This window comes from Anabrus simplex, chromosome 9 (assembly GCF_040414725.1).
Source record: "Anabrus simplex isolate iqAnaSimp1 chromosome 9, ASM4041472v1, whole genome shotgun sequence".
NCBI classification, from domain to species: domain Eukaryota; kingdom Metazoa; phylum Arthropoda; class Insecta; order Orthoptera; family Tettigoniidae; genus Anabrus; species Anabrus simplex.
The window spans coordinates 32,259,922-32,284,505 of NC_090273.1; positions in this window are offsets into that span (position 1 = coordinate 32,259,922).

A 24,584-nucleotide genomic window follows, 5' to 3' on the forward strand; every position below is an offset into this window, starting at 1 on the left:
AAATGAGTACCAGGTTAACTCCTGAGGGCCAAGGCGGCCGGGCGTAGAGCTAACCAATCTACCCCATGAAGCGCCGAGGTTACGGATAGTGGAAGCCTTTACGTTCCACCCTTCCAAGGTCCTTTATGGTCTGTACGGAAATGACTCTGCTTTTTTCAACTACGTCAGCACCGTGCCGATAGATTTACTAGCACGTAAAAGAACTCCTGCGGCACTAAATTCCCGCATCTCGGCGTCTCCAGAAACCGTAAAATTAGTTAGTGGGATGTAAGGCATATATGATTATTATTATTATTATTATTATTATTATTATTATTATTATTATTATTATTATTATTATTATTATTATTATTATTATACGTCACACCGACACAGATAGGCCTTATGGTGACGATGGGATGGGATGGGATGGAATGGGATAGGATGGGATGGGATGGGATGGGATGGGATGGGATGGGATGAGATGGGATGGGATGGGATGGGATGGGAAAGGCCTAGGAGTGGGAAAGAAGCGGCTGTGGTCTTAGGCTAGTTAAGATACAGCCCCAGCATTTGCCTGGTGTGACAATGGGATTATTATTACTAGCAAATGTACCCGTGCTTCGTTACAGTATTCTACACTGTATACGGATATCGAAGTAAATTACTGTACATGCAGTGAATAAGGTTTGTTAAACTGCAGTTCTCTTAGCATTATCCGAGAAACAGCATGGGGAGATTCCCATAAGTTGTCTCCAATATAAAGTGTGGATTGCAGAGTTGTGATGATCACGGCAGGCTCACTTGCCTACTGCCATTTACAATGTAGTTGGGAAGTTTGCACTATAATGGCAGGCCCCATTAACTAATGCGTGGTCACAATCGATTTGGAAAGTTTTCGTTACATTCGCAAGCCCCCTTTCCTACTTCCAGGTAGATTACAGTTGAAGAGTTTTTATTATAATGGCCGACAAGTTCCCTACTGTAATTCAAAATTGAGTTGTGCTGTTATCATTATAATGACAGGCCCCATTTCCTAACGCCAGTCAGCTTACTGCCAGTCATACCGAGTTGGTGAGTTTCCATTAAAATAGTAGGCCACCATGCCCAATGCCAGTCACATTTTAGATGGGTAAATTTGTTCATAATGACGGGCACCCTTGCTCACAGCCAAACACAATCGGGTAAGGGAGTTTTGAACAAAATTGCACGCTCCCTTGCCTTCTGCTAGTGAAATTGAGAAGGGAGTTATTCTTTACAATGGTGGGGCTTCCTTACTAATGCCACTTACACAGGAGTTGGAAAAGGACCCCATGCCTACTGCCAGCCAGAGTCGATCTGGGGAGTACTGATTAAAATAGCAGACACACCCTTTCTTGATTACTACAAATCGACATCAATATATATATATATATCGACATACAAAAGTATATGCATGTTTAAGATATTGCAGAACTTCATTTGCAGATTAACTGCTCCTAAACGGTACGTCATATCGACAAACGGATTGTACCATAAGACGCCGTATTTAGCGGTCTAAATGGCTGGTTCTATGATATTTTCCCGTATCTCATCTAGTCATGGGTCAGATTGAGTTAGCTACGGTGAATAGGTTGAAATTTGGGTACGATTATCTCACAGTGTTTTACTTTTCGGATAATTATGTGACAGCTACAAACATAGCATTTGCTCACATATGGCTATTGTGTGGGCTAATGATCGTGTAGAATTTGATGATTCTATCTTTGCTATAAGTGATTCACAGTATGAATTATGCGTATAAAAATGCAAAATTTACTTACAATTGAGAAATAGAGACAAAATCTAACATATAAGGGATAGATATACGACAAAAACGTATACTTTTGCTTGTCTGGCAGATTGTGCCGAATTCTTGATTTTTGGGGAGGGCGGTAAAAATTAGGACTTTCAGGAAACTAAAGCCAAAAAGTATGCAGACGGTCATTATTACCCTTTAAACGGATAGCTGTACGAAAATTTCGCCAAAATAGTCAGTGTACAAACACACGGTCGTCAAGATTTTATTTCTATAGATAGATAAGGAATCTCCCCCACGTACAACACATTTGGGCTGTGTTCGCTGGACGTAGCCTGAAAAATCGACCGTTCATGATATCTCCCTTATTAATCCTCCTATCGAAGTGATGCATATGAGAAAAAAGTTTTAGAAATTGATTTCCATTAATATTGGATGTGCATATTTTGCGGGAGTGCAAAATCATGGTTTCGGTTTCGAATAAACCCGCTGTATTTTTAGGTATTCAGAAATAATATTGGCCCTAAAACCTACCCAAGAACAGGTCCATTCTAAATATCAAGTTTGGTAGAAATATATCCAGTAGTTTTCAAGTTATAAAAGCTCAGACAAACAAGCAAACAAACAAACAAACAAACAAACAGACAAACCGACAAACAGACACCAAAGCTAAAAAATATTCAGATGGTCATTATTACACTTGAAACGGATAACTGTAGGGAAATTTCGCCAAAATAGTCAATGTAGAGACACACGGTCGTTACGATTTTATTTATATAGATTATTATTATTATTATTATTATTATTAATATTATTATTATTATTATTATTATTATTATTATTATTATCTGTTCTGATATTCCATGCAGATGAGAGAAGGTTAATCAATTTCTTTCAATGGTTTGTAACAATTTATAAGCAAATTTGCAGAGAATATGCGATGGTTCACTGGGAAAAATTACCCAGTACAGACTTGGCGCTGAAAGTGTTAAACAATAATAAGTTCCCCAAATCTGTTAATTTGTTTGCTGCTATTTCAGCTCTAAATATGTGTATATATTACACGTTATCTAGAACTTTCAGACGAGCTCCAACAATTAAGAGCATCAGAGTAAGAAATTTTGGACTCCTTTCCATCTTGCTGTCCCTCTTAAATTAATGTTGTGTATCGCAAGAAGTTTTCTCTTCCCGGCAGGGGGCTTCAAAGTTTTGGAGCGTGTTGAAATTTTCATCAGGAGTCGACAATAGTTAACAACTTATCACGTCAAGGCTCGTCAGGCTTCGTGAATGTGAGAACCGAGATTTCTTACTTGCCACGTAGCAGGAAGATACGTAATTGACAAAGTAACGAGTGAGGGGGATTCTCACTTTATATTCTGAGTGACTCGGACGGTAGAGAGCCTGCCTTCTGAACTCAAGTATGTGGGTTCGATCTCACCTCAGTTCAAACGTATATCAGGGTGCTCAGATATCAATCAATCAATCAATCAATCAATCAATCAATCAATCAATCAATCAATCAATCAATCAATCAATCAATCAATCAATCAATCAATCAATCAATCAATCAATCAATCCATTTTTACAAGTTGCTGTAAGTCGCATCGACATAGATAGATCTTATGGTGACGATGGGACAGGAAAGGGCTTAATTAAGGTACAGCCCCCGGGATTTGCCTGGTGTGAAAGTGGGAAACGACGGAAAACAATCTTCAAGTTTGTCGACAGTGGGGTTCGAACCCACTATCTCCCGAATACTGGATAGTGGTCGCACTTAAGCAATTGCAGCTATCGAGCTCGGTCAATTAATCAATCACCACGGATCTGCACTTAGGGCTCTCGACCAGATGGCGGATTCCTTACCAATATTTAATAAGTCTTTCCTTAAATGAATTTTCCCATAAGCGATTCCCCCCCTCCTTCCAGTTTGTCTTCTTGAATTTCAAATTTAGTTTCTTATTATGATCTTTACTACCTTTAGAAAACAATCATTGCCATTCCACGCCATCGACGGGGGCCAGAAACATACCGCTTAGTCGAGCAGTTCGTCTCCTTATTCCAAGTTTTTCCCAGACCAAAGTTTGGACATTTTCGTAACTCTACTCGTTTGTCGGAAATCACATAGAATCTTATCCAGCTCTCGAATCAAGTAATACTGGTAAAGGTCCTCTAATTGAGGGTCTTCAAGTCACTTATATGCCCTCGCCCTTACATCCTTTCAACAACCTCATACCCTCAATGATATGAAGAGATCTGTAATCTTGATGTACCTTGTTAATGTGATTACCCCAAAGAAGATATTTTATTGCTAGATGCTTTACGTCGCACCAACACAGATAGGTCTTATGGCGACGATGGGGCAGGAGAGGGCTAGGAGTGGGAAGGGAGTGTCCGTGGCCTTAATTAAGGTACAGCCCCACCATTTACCTGGAGTGAAAATGGGAAACCACGTAAAACCATCTTGACGGCTGCCGATAGTGGGGTTCGAACCTACTATCTCCCGAATACTGAGATATTTTATTACATTAACATATATGTAGGTACGTACATGATAGTCTACCCATCAGGCTCTTTCACTCCATCAACACAGTAATTAAAAGTAAGAGGCCCTTTCCTATTAATGATGCTTATAAACTGAGTTTTCACCCCATTTAAAATTATACCACCTTCCGCTGTCCATCCCACAACACTGCCGAGGTTTTCTTGCAGGTACTCAGAATCCTGTAACTTATTTGAAAATCCTTATCTGTGATTTCCAGTTCTTCACTCAAATCATTTATATTGTGCCAGGCGAAAGCCGGTCTCGAACCCAGAGTACGGTAGTGAAAGAACTCTCACAAACGTGAGCTGGTGCACATAGTCTTACCTGAACACAATCCTCTTCACTCAGCCAAATAAGCAATCTTCTCAGGGATAACATGGGTATAACGGGGCAACAAAAGATAAACAAGAGGATATGTGACAAATCAGGTAAGATTCGGCTAAATAAAAATAAAATAAAAAATCTAACAGAAAACATCGCTGCATTCAAAGTTTAACAAATAGGGATTTATTACATAAAAGTGAATTATTTACAAAGGATAGAGCTTTTCATTATGACAGGGTAAAATAACGCTGAGCCGATGACAACCAGTTCACTGCCTTCACGAAAACAGTTGTGCTGCAACAAGCATGTTACAATAGTGTAAGTAACGAAGTTTAGAAAGATGGATATCTGCTTACACTCATAAACAGTTATTCCCATAAAATTTACAATGCCTCGCGCCGTCGAACCCCGGTGCAAACAAAATCACCACAAAATGTACAATGACCTGACTCGGTCACGAACCCTAGTCCCATGACGAGTAAGGCGTCAAAGATACCTATGCAAACAAAATAAAAAGGACACACCCAACATATACACGGGTGTCAATATCAAACGGGCCAGTGTTAAAAATTAACGTAGAACAAATAGGACATAAAAAGATCTCTCCCTGCTTTCAAAACATGAAGGTCGTTTCTTCCCCCTGGCACACTTGACACACTGCAGATGACCATAACCAACTCACAAGCCTGTGACGTCAAGCTCAATGACCTCCACCCTCACCACTTCACTCGCGGCAGTCCCCTAATTTATGAGCTCAAATGGGGCGGCAGGCTAAATTCTCGCCTTTCAAAGAAACATCTCACGTAATCTGCTGCTAAAGTCCTCTTTTAAATACACCTGGGCTATCTGCCCTCGTCTTAATATCTCCAGCAGTCTCGCAAATCTTACTTATGCCTCTCATGGGCTAAATCCTGGTGCTACAAAAACACTAATCATTAAGCGATAGTCACATGGCCATACTAGGCATCTCCAAAAATATTCAGTAAACTCTCAATCGTGCTGGGCTCTCTCATATCAATCGCAAATCTCAATTCTGCCTATCATGGGCTCATATCTCTTAAATCTTCGGACTCGCTCGCTCTATTAGTGAATCTGGGTGAATTACTGGTCACGTCTTGGTCACAACTATACACATCTACGTCTGCAGAAACAAATGCCTAAATGCGATCTAATAAAAGTACCTATCTGTTAGACTAACCTCCTATGACCAAAGGAGTTCGATCAGACCCATAAAATCACACGTACGTTAAAATAACACAATCAAAATGAAATATGAACACGCTAACAAGGACTCTACAAATAACATCTACCTTAATGTACGGGGTTCGAGTTTGAGGCCTAGCTCTAAATTACAAGGAAAAGTTTCCTACATAACAAATCTGTTGACTGACGGCCCCCATATTCCTATCTAAATTTAAATGACATGCTTGAAACAGAATTGGAAAGCTCTGACCTTATGTTATCGCTGACATTACGGAGCGGCCATCCCTGTGGACCACTGAATCTACCACCTCATGATAGACTGCGGGGCTGGCATCAGATACTGTTGACCACTTGGAGACATTCTTTCTTGTGTTGCGTCTTCGTACAGCTCCCTCTGTAGTTGGAAGGTGTCCCCTTCGACGTTGTGCTGATCAGGTGCTCCCAACGTTCCTGGATCGATGCCCGTTGTCGTGTTGGCTTCAGCTCCTGGTTGTGGCTTCCTTGCAATGGTGATGTCAAACACTCGTTCTGACTTGATGCTGGGGTAACTGAAAATAAATTCATATATTACAGACTGTCCAAACTCGATGCCTGTCTCCACTACTATCGTGTCTCACACGTCACATTGACCAAGTCTCGTTCAGAGTTTTAACCTGGTACACAATAGTTTCTTCACTCCTCTCAGTCACTGTTCTTTCACCCTATCACACGGACAACATATAGTTTCAGAATTCCTAACCTGAGCCAATATTAATTCTAGCAGTTCGTCAGTCATAACTTGACCTCATAGAAATATGAAGCTACTAGTTCATTAGTCTCTTATAAGCAGTACCTCATCTCCCCATAGCATATTCTCACAGGTAAAATCTTAAATTCATCTGAATATTCAAGTTGATTACTTACTTCCTTGCAGAAATAGCAGTACGGGTAGTAGGTGTAGCTCGAAGACAAAGCGTTGTTCTCAGTACCAACACGCAGTATGACGACTCGTTCAAGCCGCCTTCTGGCCCAAGAATGACTCTGATATGCCCGGCGACCTTAATTTATAATTCCGGATAGCGTCATCAAGCCGCTGGATTGCGTGCAATCTTCGCGCGCCCGCGAAGTTTTCCCGCATTAAGTATATCATGAGCTCTAATTAGCGAATGCATTAATGAATGCAGCCCTAATGCATATCAAAATAAAGCAGAAATTATACAGGTTGCAATTCTTTTCTCAAATCCAATGCAACTCTTCCGTAACCAAAGATATTAATTTAATTCTTTCTTCCCTCCTACAATAAGTTTAGCCGGGATCTGGGAAGCGTCCCCAATCTTCATCAAGAGGCTTGGCTTGGGACATAACTCCTTTTTATGAGTTTCTGGAGATTTCTCATAATGACGCTCGCGCTCACTTCACATAAGAACGCTTCTTCTGGACTTCTTTATGACATATACTGTAAGACATTGGCTTCATGGGTGGCCTTGTGTGATACTAATATCCAATACTAAAATTAATACAATTGTCCCAATGAACAGGATGGTTCAATATATAAATTATAAAAACTAAAGGCCTAATAATACTGCCTTGAGGAACCCCCTCTCATTCGCCACAGGGTCAGATAATGCTTCGCCTAAACCTAAACTAACAACCTGTTTTCCAGAAATCTAGCCACCTATTCAATCACTCTTTTACTTAGACCATACCTCTCATTTTTGTAAGTAGTCTCCCGTGATCTATCAAATGCCTGGGATATGACAGGCTCGTGTTGGTATATTTGTATCGCTATTCACACACTGGCGGATATACTAATGTCTGGCGATTGCATCAAACTCGTCGATTAGGGGTTCTTTGATGGATGAAGGAACACATTCTAGAAACACAAACTCCGCCACACTGTTGGCACTATCAGAACTAGACAAAGCTTCTGGTTGTTGAAGAACTTGGTAATCATTTCTGTTTTTTTCCTTTTTCCTACTTTTAGAAGAAGGGCCGGTCTGAGCAGTTGAAGGGTTCGATCCAGGCACATTTCGGAGTTATTTGAAGGTGCTCAAATACGTCAGCCTCATATTGGTATTTTTCCTATCACATAAAAGAGTTCCTGTTGGACGAAATTCGGGCACCTCGGCGTCTCTGAAAACCATAATACAATTTGGTGGAATATATTTTTTTATTTGTACATCTATGGACCGCATAGAACTTAAGACTTCTTGGCCTTTCTTCTCTTCTCTTATCTTTCCAAAACCTCTTCATTCTTTCGTTTCTTTCTCTACTCTTCGGAAATGATCCGTTCCGGTCACCATTTTAGTGATTTCTATTCAAAAGATTTTAGACTGTCGATTCTTCTTCTGAACTCTCTTATATTGTGGATCATTTGTAGTGTAATTCCAACCTTTTCCACATTCTTCTTGACCTCTTCCACCCACTTGGAGGTATTTGAAGATCCTTTTGCTCAGTCGTTTGTCATACATTCTTACCAGCCTTCGTTTCCGCATTGTGTCCGTGATATTTCCAGTGTACTTGTTGAGTTCCTCATTTCTCCTTTTCTTACAAGTCCCATCAGTAACCTTCTACGGTTCCAGAATTTCCTCAGAATTTCCTTGTTCTCAAGTTCTCGCAGTTCCCCGTTTTTTAAAACAAAATACGATTATGCACTCTGAGGCGTACAATCCTTTCAGTTTTATTACTGAACTATAATGTCGGATTTTGGCCCTGTAGGATATTGCCCGTTTGTTATAACTGTTCTGTGTTTCCTTGTAGACCAGATAAGCTATAATGTTCTGGCTTTTCCCTTGCTTGCCTTTTTATCCAGTCCGTTGAATCGGATCCATTCACCCAGCTATTTGAACTTGTCTGTCCTTTTAATCCTGCTGTGTTTTACCTGCGTATATTATTGTTATTTTCATTATTATTAGCCAACGGCCGTAGCCGTGTTGAAACACCGGATCCCGTGAGATTTCCGAAGTAAAGCAACATTGGGCGTGGTCAAGAAGTGGATGGGTTGCCACGCGCTGTTGGGGGGGGAGGGAATGGAGGAGCGGAAAGGAACTGGCCACCCTACCGTACGTAATCTCCGGCTCAGGCACACCTCTGTGGAAGTTCGGACCTGCCTTCGGGCAGAATAACCCTTACCTTACCATTATTATTATGATTATTATTATTATTATTATTAACATCATCATCATCATTCGAAACAAACCAACATCAGTTGATGCACTATTCTATGTGGCACTCTGTACGCTAGAAGCAGCCTGCAGGAACTTAGGTGTACGCAATAAGAGAATGTTCTCCGTCAGATTTACCCGCACACTCCTTGGAATAACCAGGACGTGTCGGTCGGTCTTACTTCATGCGTTATTCACGAGTGGCGTGCTCAGAGACGAGGCTGCAAATATGAAAGCTGGCCTCGGTTGGCCTGAGACACTGCGTCAGGTCTTGTGTCTGTCTAGAAAGAAGAGCTCAATCAATGCTAAGTACTCCACAGACGATTGTTCATAACTATGAGCTTAAATATAGAATGTTTCAACTTTAACACAACTGTCTTTTTAACTCAACATTCTGTTCTTTTTCAGTCTGAGAATGAACGTCCAAGGTACTATCACCGAGAGAGAAATACATTATTAACTTATACAATGGTAAAAAGAAAGAAAACATCATATACTCGGTTGAGTAGCTCCTAGACCAAGACGACGATGGTTGGTTTCTAATAATTTAAATATAAAAGGTATGAAACTAAATGAAGGCACCAGAGCTAGTTAGAAATAGAGGGTTGTGAATAAAAATTCACAGAAGCTGGTAGACTGAACGCTAGAAGGGATAACAGCCTATAATGAAGATGTATGTAAGATATCATTAAGTCGACGCTAATAATTAGGAACTAATATTTTGAGCCCCCATGAAGAAAAGAAGAAGATGGAAGCAGGGAAGATATCATTATTCCAGCGGGTTTTGCCAATTTATTGGGGTCGTAACTGGGTATGGGTTTGACCCAGTTTAAAGGCTGGATGCCCTTCCTTACGCCAATCCTACAAGGAGGTATGTACTCACTATTCCATGTTAGTGCGAATAGATGTGTATTAAGATTCACACAAACACCCAGCCCCAAGCCAGAGGAATTACTCGTACGCAGTTAAAATCCTCAGTCCGGCCGGGAGTCGAACTCAGAGACCTCAGAGACCGAGGATGAGGACGCAGACCGTACAGCGACGGAACTGGACATATTATTATTATTATTATTATTATTATTATTATTATTATTATTATTATTATTATTATTTACCTTGACCTGAGGGCTGTTTCGAGGTCCACTTAGCCTACGTGATTACAATATTGTGGAGCCATCTGACGGTGAATCCCAAGAATAACGCCCGAGAGGATTCGTCGCACTGATCATGCGTCACCTCGTAATCCTTCGGGCTGAGCAGCGGTCGCTTGGTAGGCCAAGGCTGATTAAAGCTGTAGCGTCATGGGGTTTCTTTTATTATTCTTTCTTCGTTACGTCCGACTAAAGAGTGCGATTGAACTTATTTAGCTGGTGTCGTTGCCCTTTTCTTCTCACAAAATCTCGTCATCTTCTCGCAGTGGCTTTTCTTGCGATCTTCTGGCAAGGTTTTGTTGGTAGTAGTGCTTGGATGGTGTGCAAAGCAGTGAATGTCGACTAATTTTCTGAACTTAGATCTTCTAATACAGTGTCATTTGTGATGCCTATTTTCTGATTATCTCTTCCAACGTCCAGCAGACAATTGTTTTTCACTTTCATTGATAAGGCAAGATTCAGAATTATTGTGGTCAATCTCTGATAAGTCATTCTGAGAATATGTCCGTAAAATTGCAAACGTGTTTACCTGAAAGTGTCTGAGATTTTCTCTGAGTGTTGGTACAGGGCATGAGACTCCCTTATCATCCAGAATACTCCTGTAGAGACTGGTCCAAAATATTTCCTTAAGATTTGTCTGTCATCCTTTTCTACATCTTTAATCCATTATCTACCCTCAATGATCAGTGTTTCAGATGCACACAGAGATTCAGGCTTTGTCACAGTGTTGTAATGCCTTAATTTGGCATTTTGAGAAAATGAATGTTTGTTATATTTGTTCCAAGCGAGTCTACACGCCCTTTGTATTATTATTATTATTATTATTATTATTATTATTATTATTATTACATATTTGCGGATAAGCGGATAAGCTCATTAGGACTACACAGGTTACTTAGAGGCACTCCTTTGTGCCCATATTTCTTTCATCATTGGGCTTCCTTTCTGTCTAACGGCCGTAGCCGTGTTGAAACACCGGATCCCGTGAGTTAAGCAACATTGGGCGTGGTCAAGATGTGGATGGGTTGCCACGCGCTGTTGGTGGGGGTTAATGTAATAGAGTAGCAGAAAGGAAATGGCCATCCTACCGTACGTAAACTCCGGTTCAGGCACACCTCTGCGGAGGTTCGAACCTGCCTTCGGGCAGATTACACCCTTACCTTCCTTTCTGTTCCGGTCTTCTTCTTTGGTCTTCCCTCTTTATCAACTTGCCATTTGTGAATTTTGTATCTGAATATTACCCGGTATCGGACATCTGCTGATGCAATCCCCGCCTGTTTCAGGTCAGTGTTTTCATAAAATATGACAAAATATCACAGCAGTAATAGTGGTAGTAACAGAAGTAATAGTATTTACGCATCTGACCTTAAAGAAGTTCGTCGGATGTGTATTGTTAGACTCCAGCAAGCATTAGTCGAGAAGCGTATACCAGCCGGTCTGCATGACTCATAGCTTCCTGACCTACGCAACTATTACAACCTTTCTGCATGCAGCTGGAAGTCTCTCCAGACAACACACTGCTGCTCGTAACCTCCGTTCCGTTGAACGTAATACACGGAACAGAAAAATAAAGAAGACAGAGAGCATTTAGACCTTTAAGAGATACGTACTGAAAAACACGTTAGTACTACGAATGTATGGTGAGAAGTCACGACAGCTTGTACAGCTGATGACAAAGATCTTTAAATTTTATCACAACCTGTAAATGTGAGTCTGGTAGACAACCTCAAAGTTAGGCACTTGCCCTGCTCCTCACAAGCAGTCGAACGAGGACGACGAGATTCCGAAATCATTGTCTAAACATTCCCCGTGTGTATAACTGACAGAATTTCTTGCTGTGTAATAGTGATGGGACATTCGATTTATTTTACTGAATCGATTCATTTGATTCTGTTCACGTTACTGAATCGATTATTATTATTATTATTATTATTATTATTATTATTATTATTATTATTATTATTTCTTCGTTATGACCTGCTAAGAAGCGTGATTCAACTTATTTAACCGATGTCGTTGCGTTTTCTTCTCCCCAAATCTCTTCATCTTCTCGCTGTGGCTTTTCTTGCGATCTTCTGACCAGGTTTTGTTGGTGGTAGTGCTTGGATGATGTTTAAAGCGGCGATTGTCGACTAATTTTCTGAACTATGTCTAACATAATGGCATCTCTGATTACTATTTCCTGAAGATCTTTTCCAACTTCTAGCAGTTATTATTTTTTAACTTTCATTGATGGGGTAAGGTTCAGAATTCTTTTCTTCAATCTCTGGTTACTCATTATGAGAACATGTCCATACAATTTCGAACGTCTTTTCCTAAGTATGTCTGAGATTTTCTATGAGTGTTGGTGCAGGTCATAAGATTTCCTTATCATCCAGATTCCCCTTGTACACACTGGTCCAAAAAATTTCCCTTATTTTTTCCTTTCTTCCTTTTCTACATCTTTAATCAATGATATGCTCCCAATGATCAGTTTTTCAGATGCATATGGTGCTTCAGACCTGGTTACAGTGTCAGAATGTCTTAATTTTGCACCGCAGGGTAGGCTATAGATATTTTATTATATTTGCTCCAACTGAGTCTGCATGCTCTTTGTAGTTTATTATTATTATTATTATTATTATTATTATTATTATTATTATTATTAGTGAAAATGAAAAACTATAACCTGCTTTCCAGTCTTTGAACGGGTCAGGGATGTAACGAATGAATCATATAGGCCTATAGGCTATTATTACGATGGGGTCGCCACATGCTATGAAATGATACTGGAGAGTGTTGGTGGAATGAATGATGACAGGGAAAACCGGAGTACCTGGAGAAAAACCTGTCCCGCCTCCGCTTTGTCCAGCACAAATCTCACCTGGAGTGACCGGGATTTGAACCAGGGTATCCAGCGGTGAGAGGCCGACGCGCTGCCGTCTGAGCCACGGAGGCTCTATTATTATTATTATTATTATTATTATTATTATTATTATTATTATTATTATTTCTTGATGTGCCAAAGTAAGGAGCCTGCTTGAAATTTTTAGCAATTTTTGTTTTGTTTTTCTTCTTCTCTTCCCAGTATCTCTTCATCCTTTCGCTGTGTTCTTTTTTACGTTGTTCATTCCATTCTGTATTCAATCGGGTGGGCTTTACAGAAGTCTGTGTTTGTGAATTAAGGTTCTGAATTTTATTCTATCTTGAATGATTTCTTCATTAATACCAGCTTCATTTAGGTCTTCACTGAATATTTTTAGCCAATTATTGTGATTTTTCATTGATATTCTCTTTTCTTCCCAGTATGACCTGCTGTGGACCACGTGTAAGTTTCAATTCCTCTTGATCTTTCCTCTTTCTTCCCAATACTCCATCCTCTCCCTGTCTTTCTTCTTTCTGGTTTCCCAGAGCACTTTATACCAGTTTTATTTTCCCTTGTACCTTAGAATCCTTCCAAACTTAACACTTCTAAAAACACCTCTTTCTTTCATTCCTTCGTATACACTACATAACGATATAACGTGGTTTCTTGTGCGGCTTCCTTGTCACTGTAATTCGTAACTTGCTCTATTAGAGTTCTTTCACTTCTCGGTATTATCTTCCGTCGTGCTCTGCTTGTCGTCATTACGCAGTACTTAACCGTGTATTAGAGGTGTATCTACCGGCACTAATGTTCTCACTCACACCACCACTTCAAAAAAAGCACGTGGGGAAACAAGCATCATCGCGGAACAAATGCTTCTCATCAAGTCTTCCGAATTCGTGTTGACAAGAAGCGCACGCCAGTCGCCGCTCAGTCACATGGCATCTAGACCCGGTTTCTTCAACTCTGTCTTAAATTTTTGTTAACAAATATTAACTAACAATTGTTATTAATTTAATACATCGCTTAAAGTACCCTGTTTCACGAACTTTCAAACATCTGTTACGAAACAATTGCTGAAGACAAATAAACACATTTCCGAGAGATTTCTGAACGCGTTTGGCAGTGAGCGTCTTTTGTTTCTTTACATAAAGCGCTTCTAGCGCGGTGTGTTGAAATAGTATTTTGTCACACATGGCTGACATTATTATAGGTTATGGTTGGCGGAGATTGCTAAGACGAAAATATGTCAAATGAGAGGCAACAAAAGCGTTATTATGATGAATGCGAGACAATAATGTTGTTACAGATTTAATTTGAAAGTACGCGAGTGTGCATGGAAAATGAAAGAACGGGCTGTTATATCACAACATTCAATATATTCTTATATGAGTGCAATATCAGGCTCCTACATCGCCGGAAAATTAAAATAATTGATATGTCTTGAATGGTTTTTGGGCATTCTTTTACTGCGGGGAAACTAATGTAATGCCCTGTTAATGCTGCAATGGCAGCAGGAATTCTTTGTAGAATTCTACACACTCTTGTCTTGCACTCATGAGCTTAGTCGCCTACAATTACATGAAAAGAGTCTGAAGCATAATATCTAAGAACTATAAGCATCTGCAGCACTGGAGACACTGATAAGTTTCAGTCTTTGGGAAACTCTGATCTATTTTCAATTCTTCTGGTTCCTTGTTTATTATGGCTTTGGTAATTAGACATCTTTGTAGAAAACTTTCTTCTGACAACTCTAAAAATTCGTTCTTTTAGTATGGGTCGTCTTTTGCCTTCTTCAATTTATAAAGTCTTCATACAACGGTACGTCTTCTACATTCCACCATTTTAAAATTATAACAGCTGTTAAGAGATTTAACACAGGGCTGCTGCCATTTTAATTTAACACAAGTATTAACAATTTGTTAGAGTTAACAATTCTTGGGAAGACGGTCATGTTGTTAAATTATGAGTTAAGTTTACTTAACAGCAGCGTTAACACTTAATATTCGTTGAATAAACTGGGCCCTAGAGTGACGTGTATCCCTAAATACAAGTCACCCTTTGTCTGTGCATATCACATAAAGATATTGGAGACCACCCGCTAAATTTCTATCTTTCTTTCTTTCCTTTTCTTTTTGCACCGGGCGAGTTGGCCGTGCGCGTAGAGGCGCGCGGCTGTGAGCTTGCATCCGGGAGATAGTAGGTTCGAATCCCACTAACGGCAGCCCTGAAAATGGTTTTCCGTGGTTTCCCATTTTCACACCAGGCAAATGCTGGGGCTGTTCCTTAATTAAGGCCACGGCCGCTTCCTTCCAACTCCTAGGCCTTTCCTATCCCATCGTCGCCATAAGACCTATCTGTGTCGGCGCGACGTAAAGCCCCTAGCAAAAAAAAAAATATTTTTGCAATTTGTTTTGCATCTCACCGACACAGATCTTACGCTCGCGCAGCTGACAACTGGTTTAGAAACTGACTACAACTTGCTCTTTATACAAAAGGGTATATCGAAATTAAGTACTGGGATTAAACCACTTTGACGATACAAAACTCACGGCGCTACAGTCCTCATGAGCCTTGGCCTACCAAGCGACCACTGTTCAACTTGAAAGCTTGGAGATTACGAGGACGCGTGGTGAGTGAGACCTCTTGCCCGTAATTCTTGGCTTTCTAGACTGGGGCGCTGTCTCACTGTCATATACTGCTCTCAGATCCACGTAAAATTCTTGACAGGTCGGGAACCGAACTCAGAGCCCCTGAAGTGTGAAGCTGGCCGACTGCTGCAACACCATGGCCTGGCTGACCGGTTTGGAGGCTAGTTAAATTTTAAATTTAGTCGTAAATAATTAATTAATGCATCGCTGTGATTCTGTCCGAACCGTAACGACTAGACCATTGGGCGACCCTAAGGCTACTGGTAATTAACTTGTATGATATTTTATCCTCATTAAATGTAACACTGTCATTCATTTATTGATTGGTGATGAATAATATTCGAATTGTAATAACGAACTATTGTTGCCGCACACAGGAAATGTCTGTCAGCAACTCGAATATTGACCAGAATTTTAAGAATTTGGAATTCCACTAGTAGTTTTTTACAAACAGCTTTACGACGCTCCGACACACATAAAGTCTTATGGCAACGATGGAATAAGAAAGGCCCAGCAGTTGGAAGGAGGCGGCCGTGGCTTTAATTAAGGTGCAGTGGGGTTCGAACCCACTATCTCCCAAATGCAAGTTTTACCTCATCATCATTATCATCATCACACATCCAGACACGCACGTCAGCCATAGATGTGAACTCCAAAGACCTGAACCACGCCTCTCCAGAGACCACATGGCATCATCATCATCAGGTCAAACATAACAACATCCTGTGGCATTTGAGGGTAACTACAATAATCAAAGAATACCCCCGCTGTCAGTCGAGTGGCATGGTCAATGCCTTCTCACCAAGGTGGCTACGGTTCGAACCCTGGTCAATGCAAATCGGATTTAAAAGATGAAATGTCACTTTCTGGAAATTCCGTAGCTATGATCACGATATCAAAAGTCACGTAAAACTCCGATCTAGCGTACTGGAATACGCCCAAAAAATAATTAATAAAAGTCAACCCATTGATGTATCCACAATGACGCACACAAAATGCTGTCAAGTTGTGTACACGGATTTATTTACAATTATTTACAAATTAAATGCACATAACCTTAATCACTGTATCACAAACAAAACACTTCTCTCTGAGAACATCAACACGCCGCCATTTTAACAATTGTTTATCACAGCACCTGGAGGTTGTAACCTAAAAACACAGTTGAAACAGTTGACTACCGACTGCCTACATCGGCATGTCAGCCTAACCACAACACGTGTTCACCAGTGAAACTCCTACTAAACAGTAACTCGTCTCTACCATCAAGATCGCCTCCTTATATAGGTGCATGGCCAGGCTTCTAGAAAGATAAGTTACAAAAATACCTTCTCGTAAATTCTCGAGTGCCTAACAACATGGTTATAATGTACAGAATATTCCACCATAATCTTGTCTGATTAGAGCCAATCTGGATGTTACAATGTGTTTCACAATTCTGTAGGGGATTACACATCATATACAGGTAATAATAAATTATATACAGGTTCTTACATTAATTGAACTAATATAAATGTCTATGTACAGTACATGTTTCATGACATAACCTCACAAATACTGCTATCAAAAACTACATAAATATTAATAATACTGATACTAAATTGATATAAACACTTCATAGCCATACATTACAAGTATTAATAATAATAATAATAATAATAATAATAATAATAATAATAATAATAATAATAATAATAATAATAATAATAATAATAATAATTTGAGCTCGATACTTGCATTATTTACCCATGGGTGAGAGAATGTTGCTTTCAAGTTATATACGGTACGTTTATCACACTTTCGTCACCATCTTAACGTCACAGACAAGAAAAGCAGCGGAAGACCAAGAAGAAGATGGGCAAACGACTTCAGGCAGTTGCTAGGACAGCGCGATCCAGAACTGACTGGAGAGGGATGGAAAGCCGGTGGTTCAAGTAAAATGTGGAAAGTGAAAGGGAAAATGTGAAAAGTGGTAGAACAAGAGTTATGAAATAAATGCATAGACAGAACAGTTAAATGAGAATAGAGCAGGGTTTCCCAAACTGTTTGTGTCTTTAGCATATTGCATTCGTGTCCAAGGATTCACTAGCCACAGAACATAATACTGAATGCAGTGAACTTTCCTTTAAATTTAACTGCATTTGCATGAAGATACTTTATATATGCATAGAAATTATAAAACATTCGGCTAATAATTACAACAGTCTGGATCTGGAAACTTACTTCAGAAAATTCACTTGGTAGAGTTGTTACATCAATGGAACGGACAGTGCTGTTTTACAAAGATCAAGCGTTTTACAAGATCGAAGATCAACCTCAACATTACTTCCGCCTCTGTACATCGTTTTCATTTGTGTGAGAGCAGAAACGTTATACTCACAGAGGTATGTTGTCACGAAAAGCACTGAACGCAGTATTTCCTCTCCAGAAATTGTAGGCTATATGGGATGTCACATACCCATAAGTCGAACAGATATGTGGAGATGTGATACAAGGTCTTCACAAGATACTGCCAGTTTGTACCAGTTATCGGCCAAGAATTACACGTACTGTAAGTTATGCCGGCCCCGTGGTGTAGGAGTACCGGGCATGCCTCTTAACATGAGGCTCCGGGTTCTATTCCTGGCCAGGTCCGGGATTTTTACCTGGATCTGACGGCTGGTTCGAGGTCCACTCAGCCTACGTGATTAGAATTGAGGAGCTGTCTGACGGTGAGATAGCGGCCCCGGTCTAGAAAACCAAGAATAACGGCCGAGAGGATTCGTCATGCTGACCACACGACACCTCGCAATCTGCAGCTCTTCGGGCTGAGCAGTGGTCGCTTGGTAGGCCAAGGTCCTTCAGCCCTGTAGTGCCATGGTTTTAGGTTAGGTATGTAAGTTATACAACAGTAAGGAGATATGTTCCTAAATTTAGAATAATGATCTATGAATTGTGTGTGTACAATAAAATTTCGCTCTTCAAATACTTACAACTTACATTATTACTGCGGATCCCTTGGATTATCGTCGCCCCACCCCAGATCACAGTTTGGGAATGTTTGGTGTGGAGATTAATATTGAAATAAGTACTAAATATAAAATTAGAGACGAAACATATCACAGAAGGGAAGGCAAAATGTTTTTTTTTGCTAGGGGCTTTACGTTGCACCGACACAGATAGGTTTTATGGCGACGATGGGATAGGAAAGGCCTAAGAGTTGGAAGGAAGCGGCCGTGGCCTTAATTAAGGTACAGCCCCAGCATTTGCCTGGTGTGAAAATGGGAAACCACGGAAAACCATTTTCAGGGCTGCCGATAGTGGGATTCGAACCTACTATCTACCGGATGCAAGCTCACAGCCGCGCGCCTCTACGCGCACGACCAACCCGCCCGGTAGGCAAAATATTAAAAAGTATGTACAGTGTAAGCTGAACCAGTTTAAAAAGACTAATAAAAATGACATAAATAACCATCCCACGTGATTAGCTCAGCACACGAGATCAATCGAACAGAGCTCCTATCTATGGAAAGGTCTTTGCCCTTCATGGGACACTACAGGCTTATTCATTTATTCATGCATTCATTCATCAATTAATTCATTCATTCATCATAACGAACAAATCAAAACAAATTGTAAAATATATTTGACATCCATGATTGAATGCGTATAGGACAAGGGAAAGCTCTTTCAATATATTCGCAAGAACACGCATTTCTTTCTTCAAACTACGATATAAATCCATATATTGTACCATAAAGATGCTACTGAAATATAGTCAGTCTCTTCTCCTCACAGATTTTATACAACTTTTTTATTTTCTTTCTCATGCATCGGAATTCAATTTCTCAACAAAAGGAGACAACTACAAGTGTAATAAGGAATATGGCTCTTCCCAAGCTGCAGGTTTACGAGCGGGACAGAAATAAATCAACAGTTTGAAAGGGAATTTAGTTTGTGAAGAATCTCAGCGAAAAGTAAATGAGATAATAATAATAATAATAATAATAATAATAATAATAATAATAATAATAATAATAATAATAATAATGTTATTTTGCTTTACGTTTCACTAACTACTTTTACGGTTTTCGGAGACGCCGAGTTGCCGGAATGTTGTCCCACAGGAGTTCTTTTACGTGCCAGTAAATCTACCGACACGAGGCTGACGTATTTAAAGACCTTCAAAAACCACCGGACTGAGCCAGGATCAAACCTGCCAAGTTGGCGTCAGAAGGCCAGCGCCTCAACCTTCTGAGCCATTCAGCCCGACAGACATTATTATTATTATTATTATTATTATTATTATTATTATTATTATTATTATTATTATTATTATTATTATTATTATTAGTATTATTATTGTACCGGGCGGTACACCTCCGCGCCGCTAGTTCAAATATTGCGCCCGTTGAAACTCCTCTACAGGAGAAAGCCTGAACTTTAACAAACTGTATTAACTCAATAGTTCCTCCGAAGATAGCTCTGTGTGAAGTTTGATGTGTTTTTGTTTGTGGACGTTCGCTACCAGATGTCTCTACTAAAAACTATGATTACGCACTCTGGTGCGGAGGAATGAACCTTCTTGAAGAAATTTAGTATTCATAAGTTTTGTTTTTACTATATTTTGTTCTGTTATCTTTGGGTTGGCAACATTAATCCTTTCTATCCGCCTGTTTTGAAATTAGCCAATCCCAAATTTCTGTAATTTATTTCCAACCAATCATGTACGTCTTCTTCGACATAGATATGTTGCTCTAAGCTATCCAATAAAAGCGAAAGGGTGTGTCTACTCATTCCTGAAAGGTCTCGAATGTTCCACGAGGGTATATAAACTGCTGATTTTCTTGTCTCGGGGCAACTTCAGTAACATTTAACTTAGTGTGTGTGGAAATGTAGCAGAGGGCGGGAAGCGCCTCTTTCTTCAAGCAGCAGTTCTTCTACAAGGTAATGGCCTGTTAACATCTTCATTTCTTGCTAGCTCAGCAGTTTAACTCTCGGGGAGGGTTCGAAACCTTTAGTATGTAACCTACCTTTTTTTTAAATGTAATTCTTTTCTGTCTATGTAAAATATATAAATTTCTTTTACTGTAAAGCGGGGATAGAGAGTGCTTTACCCTCTCGCACTCCCCTTCATTTTGAAGCTGAGGTGACTACGTTTTCATAACCGTTTCTTCTCTTCCTTAAAATATTAAAGTTTTCTCATACGGGTCACCTCCTTAGCTTGGGATTAGCCCCTGTGTTTCGGCCTAGAGCCACTTAGGTTTTAAAAGTGTATTTAGGAGTGCAAGTTCACGCCTCCAATCTCTTCTGTACTTTGGGCCAGTAACTTAACCTGATGTTTAGTTTTCTTCATGCGAAGGCCCTGTAGGTTGGGTATTAAATACCCCTGTTTCTTTGTATGCCTTGATGGCAGTTTTGGATAAGAGTCTGTTATAGCCTTGATAGGCTTGAAAGATCGAGAGCGGGTCAGCTCTTTGTGGTGTTGTGGTAAAGGTGCCTTAGAGAGGCTTGAGGTTAATAGCTGGGAGCAAGTGCTCCTTGTGTTTAGGGGTTTTCTGCCCTTTAGCAATTGTGGTTGTGAGCTGAGAGCTCAGAAATTAAACTTGGGGCTCGAAGTCCGAATATTGTAACGAACTGTAAATTGTTAATTTGTTGATCTGCTACTTGGTACCTGTTATACTTCGTTATTGATTTATTTTGAAAAGAAAATATAACCTTTGTTAAAGTTTTAAATTAACTTTAATTTTGTAGTTTGAGACCTATTCCAGCCCGCACCTTCTTTCACCTCTAACTACCACGGAGATCTCCGTAACAATTATTATTATTATTATTATTATTATTATTATTATTATTATTATTATTATTATTATTATTATTATTATTATTATTATTATTATTATTTACCTTGACCTGAGGGTTGTTTCGAGGTCCACTTAGCCTATGTGATTATAATATTGAGGAGCCATCTGACGGTAAAAATGAAATGGCGTATGGCTTTTAGTGCCGGTAGTGTCCGAGGACAAGTTCGGCTGGCCAGGCGCAGGTCTTCTGATTTGACTCCCATAGGCGACCTGCGCGTCATGATGAGGATGGAATGAGCCAGGGTACGCACCTGCCAAAATGAGGTCAGACAGCCAGCGCATCAACCGTCCGAGCCACTCAGCCCGAAGGTGAAAATTTTACCGTGTAATCCACCAGAATCGGGTCCTCGAGACTTCTTTCATCTATCATTCAGGACACGGGCAGATTCTGTGAGATAGGAAAGCAATATCTTCACATCACACATTGCCTAATATGTCACATTTGAACATTTTCTTGGTTTAAAAGATTTTCTGTGAAACTGTGTAATTTACGATCATTCTTTAAATCCAATCAGCCTTCAGGATGGTGGATTACCAACCAGTAGCTTAAGAGGTAGAGCGCTGGCCTTCTGAGCTTAACTTTGCAGGTTCGATCCTGGCTCATTCCAGTGGTATTTGAAGGGGGTCAGATATGTCAGCCTCGTGTCAGTAGCTTTACCGGCATGTTAAAGAACTCCTGCGGGACAAAATTCCAGCACCTTGGCGCCTCCAAGAACCATGAAATTAGTTAGTGGGATATACAATCAATAACATTCTTATCCCTATCTGTAAGGATAGGGATAAGGTAAGGAAAGGAAGGAGAGCATTTTAAGAGAAGGACGCGGCGGGAATTTACAATCAAATTGAAGCTAAGATGGCCTAAAACCAGGTGTAGAAAGCAATCACATTTAAATGTTAATTAATTTTACCACAAAACTGGGAAATTAAATCTGGTACCGTATAACAACATTTAAAATGTTAAAAGATGTTTACTGGGTAACCAACTCCTGTACTGACACTTTTTGGATAAGTAAAACGGCCTCATAACGTTCGGTGACCGCACGAAGCCGAACCGGGCCTCTATTACCGACATCAGTGACCTATTGTTATTAAAACACAGAATATTTGGTCTTGTATTTCAATAAGAAAATTTCTGTACATTGCGATGGCTTTCAAAGAGGAGCGATGCTCATCTGCCGCCCTGGAAGTATTTTTAACACTTGGAGATCTGGATCTCCCCCACTTACATCAGCGCCTGTTTTAAGACTAGGATTGTTTACTCTTTCGACAGCTCACGGCGCTTTTGTTAACGCAGCTGCTTCCGCTTTCAGACAGGAGAGTACATACTCTACTTCCAGTGAACTCAATTTAGTCACCTCGGGAGCATGCTTTGTTCATTTCAATCTAAGCAAAGCAAAGCCCAGGGGCCATGAAGAACCTTGACACGTTAAGGCTTGCGCTAATTGTAAACGAGGAATGTATTGTCAATATAGTATTTCTTGATGGGTCAGTATTGCCAGATCCAAAATTATGTAATATTTCGGAAGATAGTGTTCAAAAATTTCGGAAATTTAGTCAAAATTTCGGAAGATGTTTAGATACAGGCCCTATGTTAAATGTTATTATTGCCGGCTGAGTGGGTCAGGTGTTTGAGGCGCTGGCCTTCTGACACGAACTTGGCAGGTTCGATCCTGGCTAAGTCCGGTAGTCTTTGAAGGTGCTCAAATACGTCAGCCTCCTGTCGATAAATTTACTGGCACGTAAAAGAACTCCTGCGGGACTAAATTCCGGCACCTCAGTGTCACTGAAAACCGTAAAAGCAGTTAGTGGGACGTAAAGTCAATAACATAATTATTATTTTCTTTTTTTGTAATTGGTTTTTACGTCGCACCGACACAGATAGGCTTTATGGCGACAATGGGACAGGAAAGGTCTAGAATTGGAAAGGAACGGCCGTGGCGTTAATTAAGGTACACCCCACCATTGTGTTGGTGTGAAAATGGGAAACAACGGGAAACCATCTTCAGGGCTGCCGACAGTGGGGTTCGACCCCAGTATCTCCTGAATACAAGCTCACAGCTGCGAGCCCCGAACTGCACGGCCACTTGCTCGATATTGATATTATTATTATTACTGTACCGGAGGTACACCTATTCCGTACATTCACACTAAGCGCCTTTTAAAAGGCCATCTGTAATACGAACAGTGAAATTCATTTCGGAAGAAGTTTGAACGTTTATCTCCAGATGTCTCTACTGTCAACTTATGTGCTCCCTCTGGTGAGAGGACGAACAATTACTTTTCCAAGAAATTTGTAATTTTGAGGTTTTCAGCACTGAAGTGTTGTAATTTTTTTGTGTTCTTAGGTTATTAACACTGCTATCCCTTCCTTCTTTTTCTAAATGTTCGACCAATCAGGAATTTTTTATATCTATTTGAATATCCAATGGTAATTGTGGGTGTGTCCGCGGCTTCGGCCCAGAGAATTCCTTCCTCTCCACTATAAAATCTAGGACCTTTTGAGGCATGTTGTCTTTAGATCGCTCTAGTCCAGCAGTAGAGTGTGTTCATAGAGGAGGCAGGGGACACGCCTCGCCCATCTCCGTAAGGCCCTCCAGCTCTATGTAATGGCAGACATCTTTTAATCATGTAATAGTCTCAAAAACTAAGTCAAGGGGAAGGTTCCACAATTTTTTCGTAATGTAAATCTTAAATCTTTTCTATGTAAATGTTCAAGCAGGTCTAAATATCTCCGTACCAATTATCATTAATATTATTATTCTAATGAAAATTAAATGGTCACACAATTAACACTGAGCGGTAGAACTCAATAAATTTCAGTCGTTCATTTGAAAACAGTACCGGCGAATGGGGTGGGGGAGGCGAGGTGGAGTAGACGCCCCCTCAACCTTGTGGAGAAAGAAGACAATTTTATTCTATTTTAGCCACCTAAAACTAGGAATGATTAAAAAACGATTTATACAGACTCTGTTGTCTATTACCTTATTCTTCCCCTTAATTTCATTACATAATAAAGAAATAATTAGCGGAAATACGCACTAAATGTCATTCGACGCAGCTAACCGAATCGTACAGTGCCACAACAAGTAGTGAAGACTCGCGCAGCAGCGCGATTAGTGTCTGATG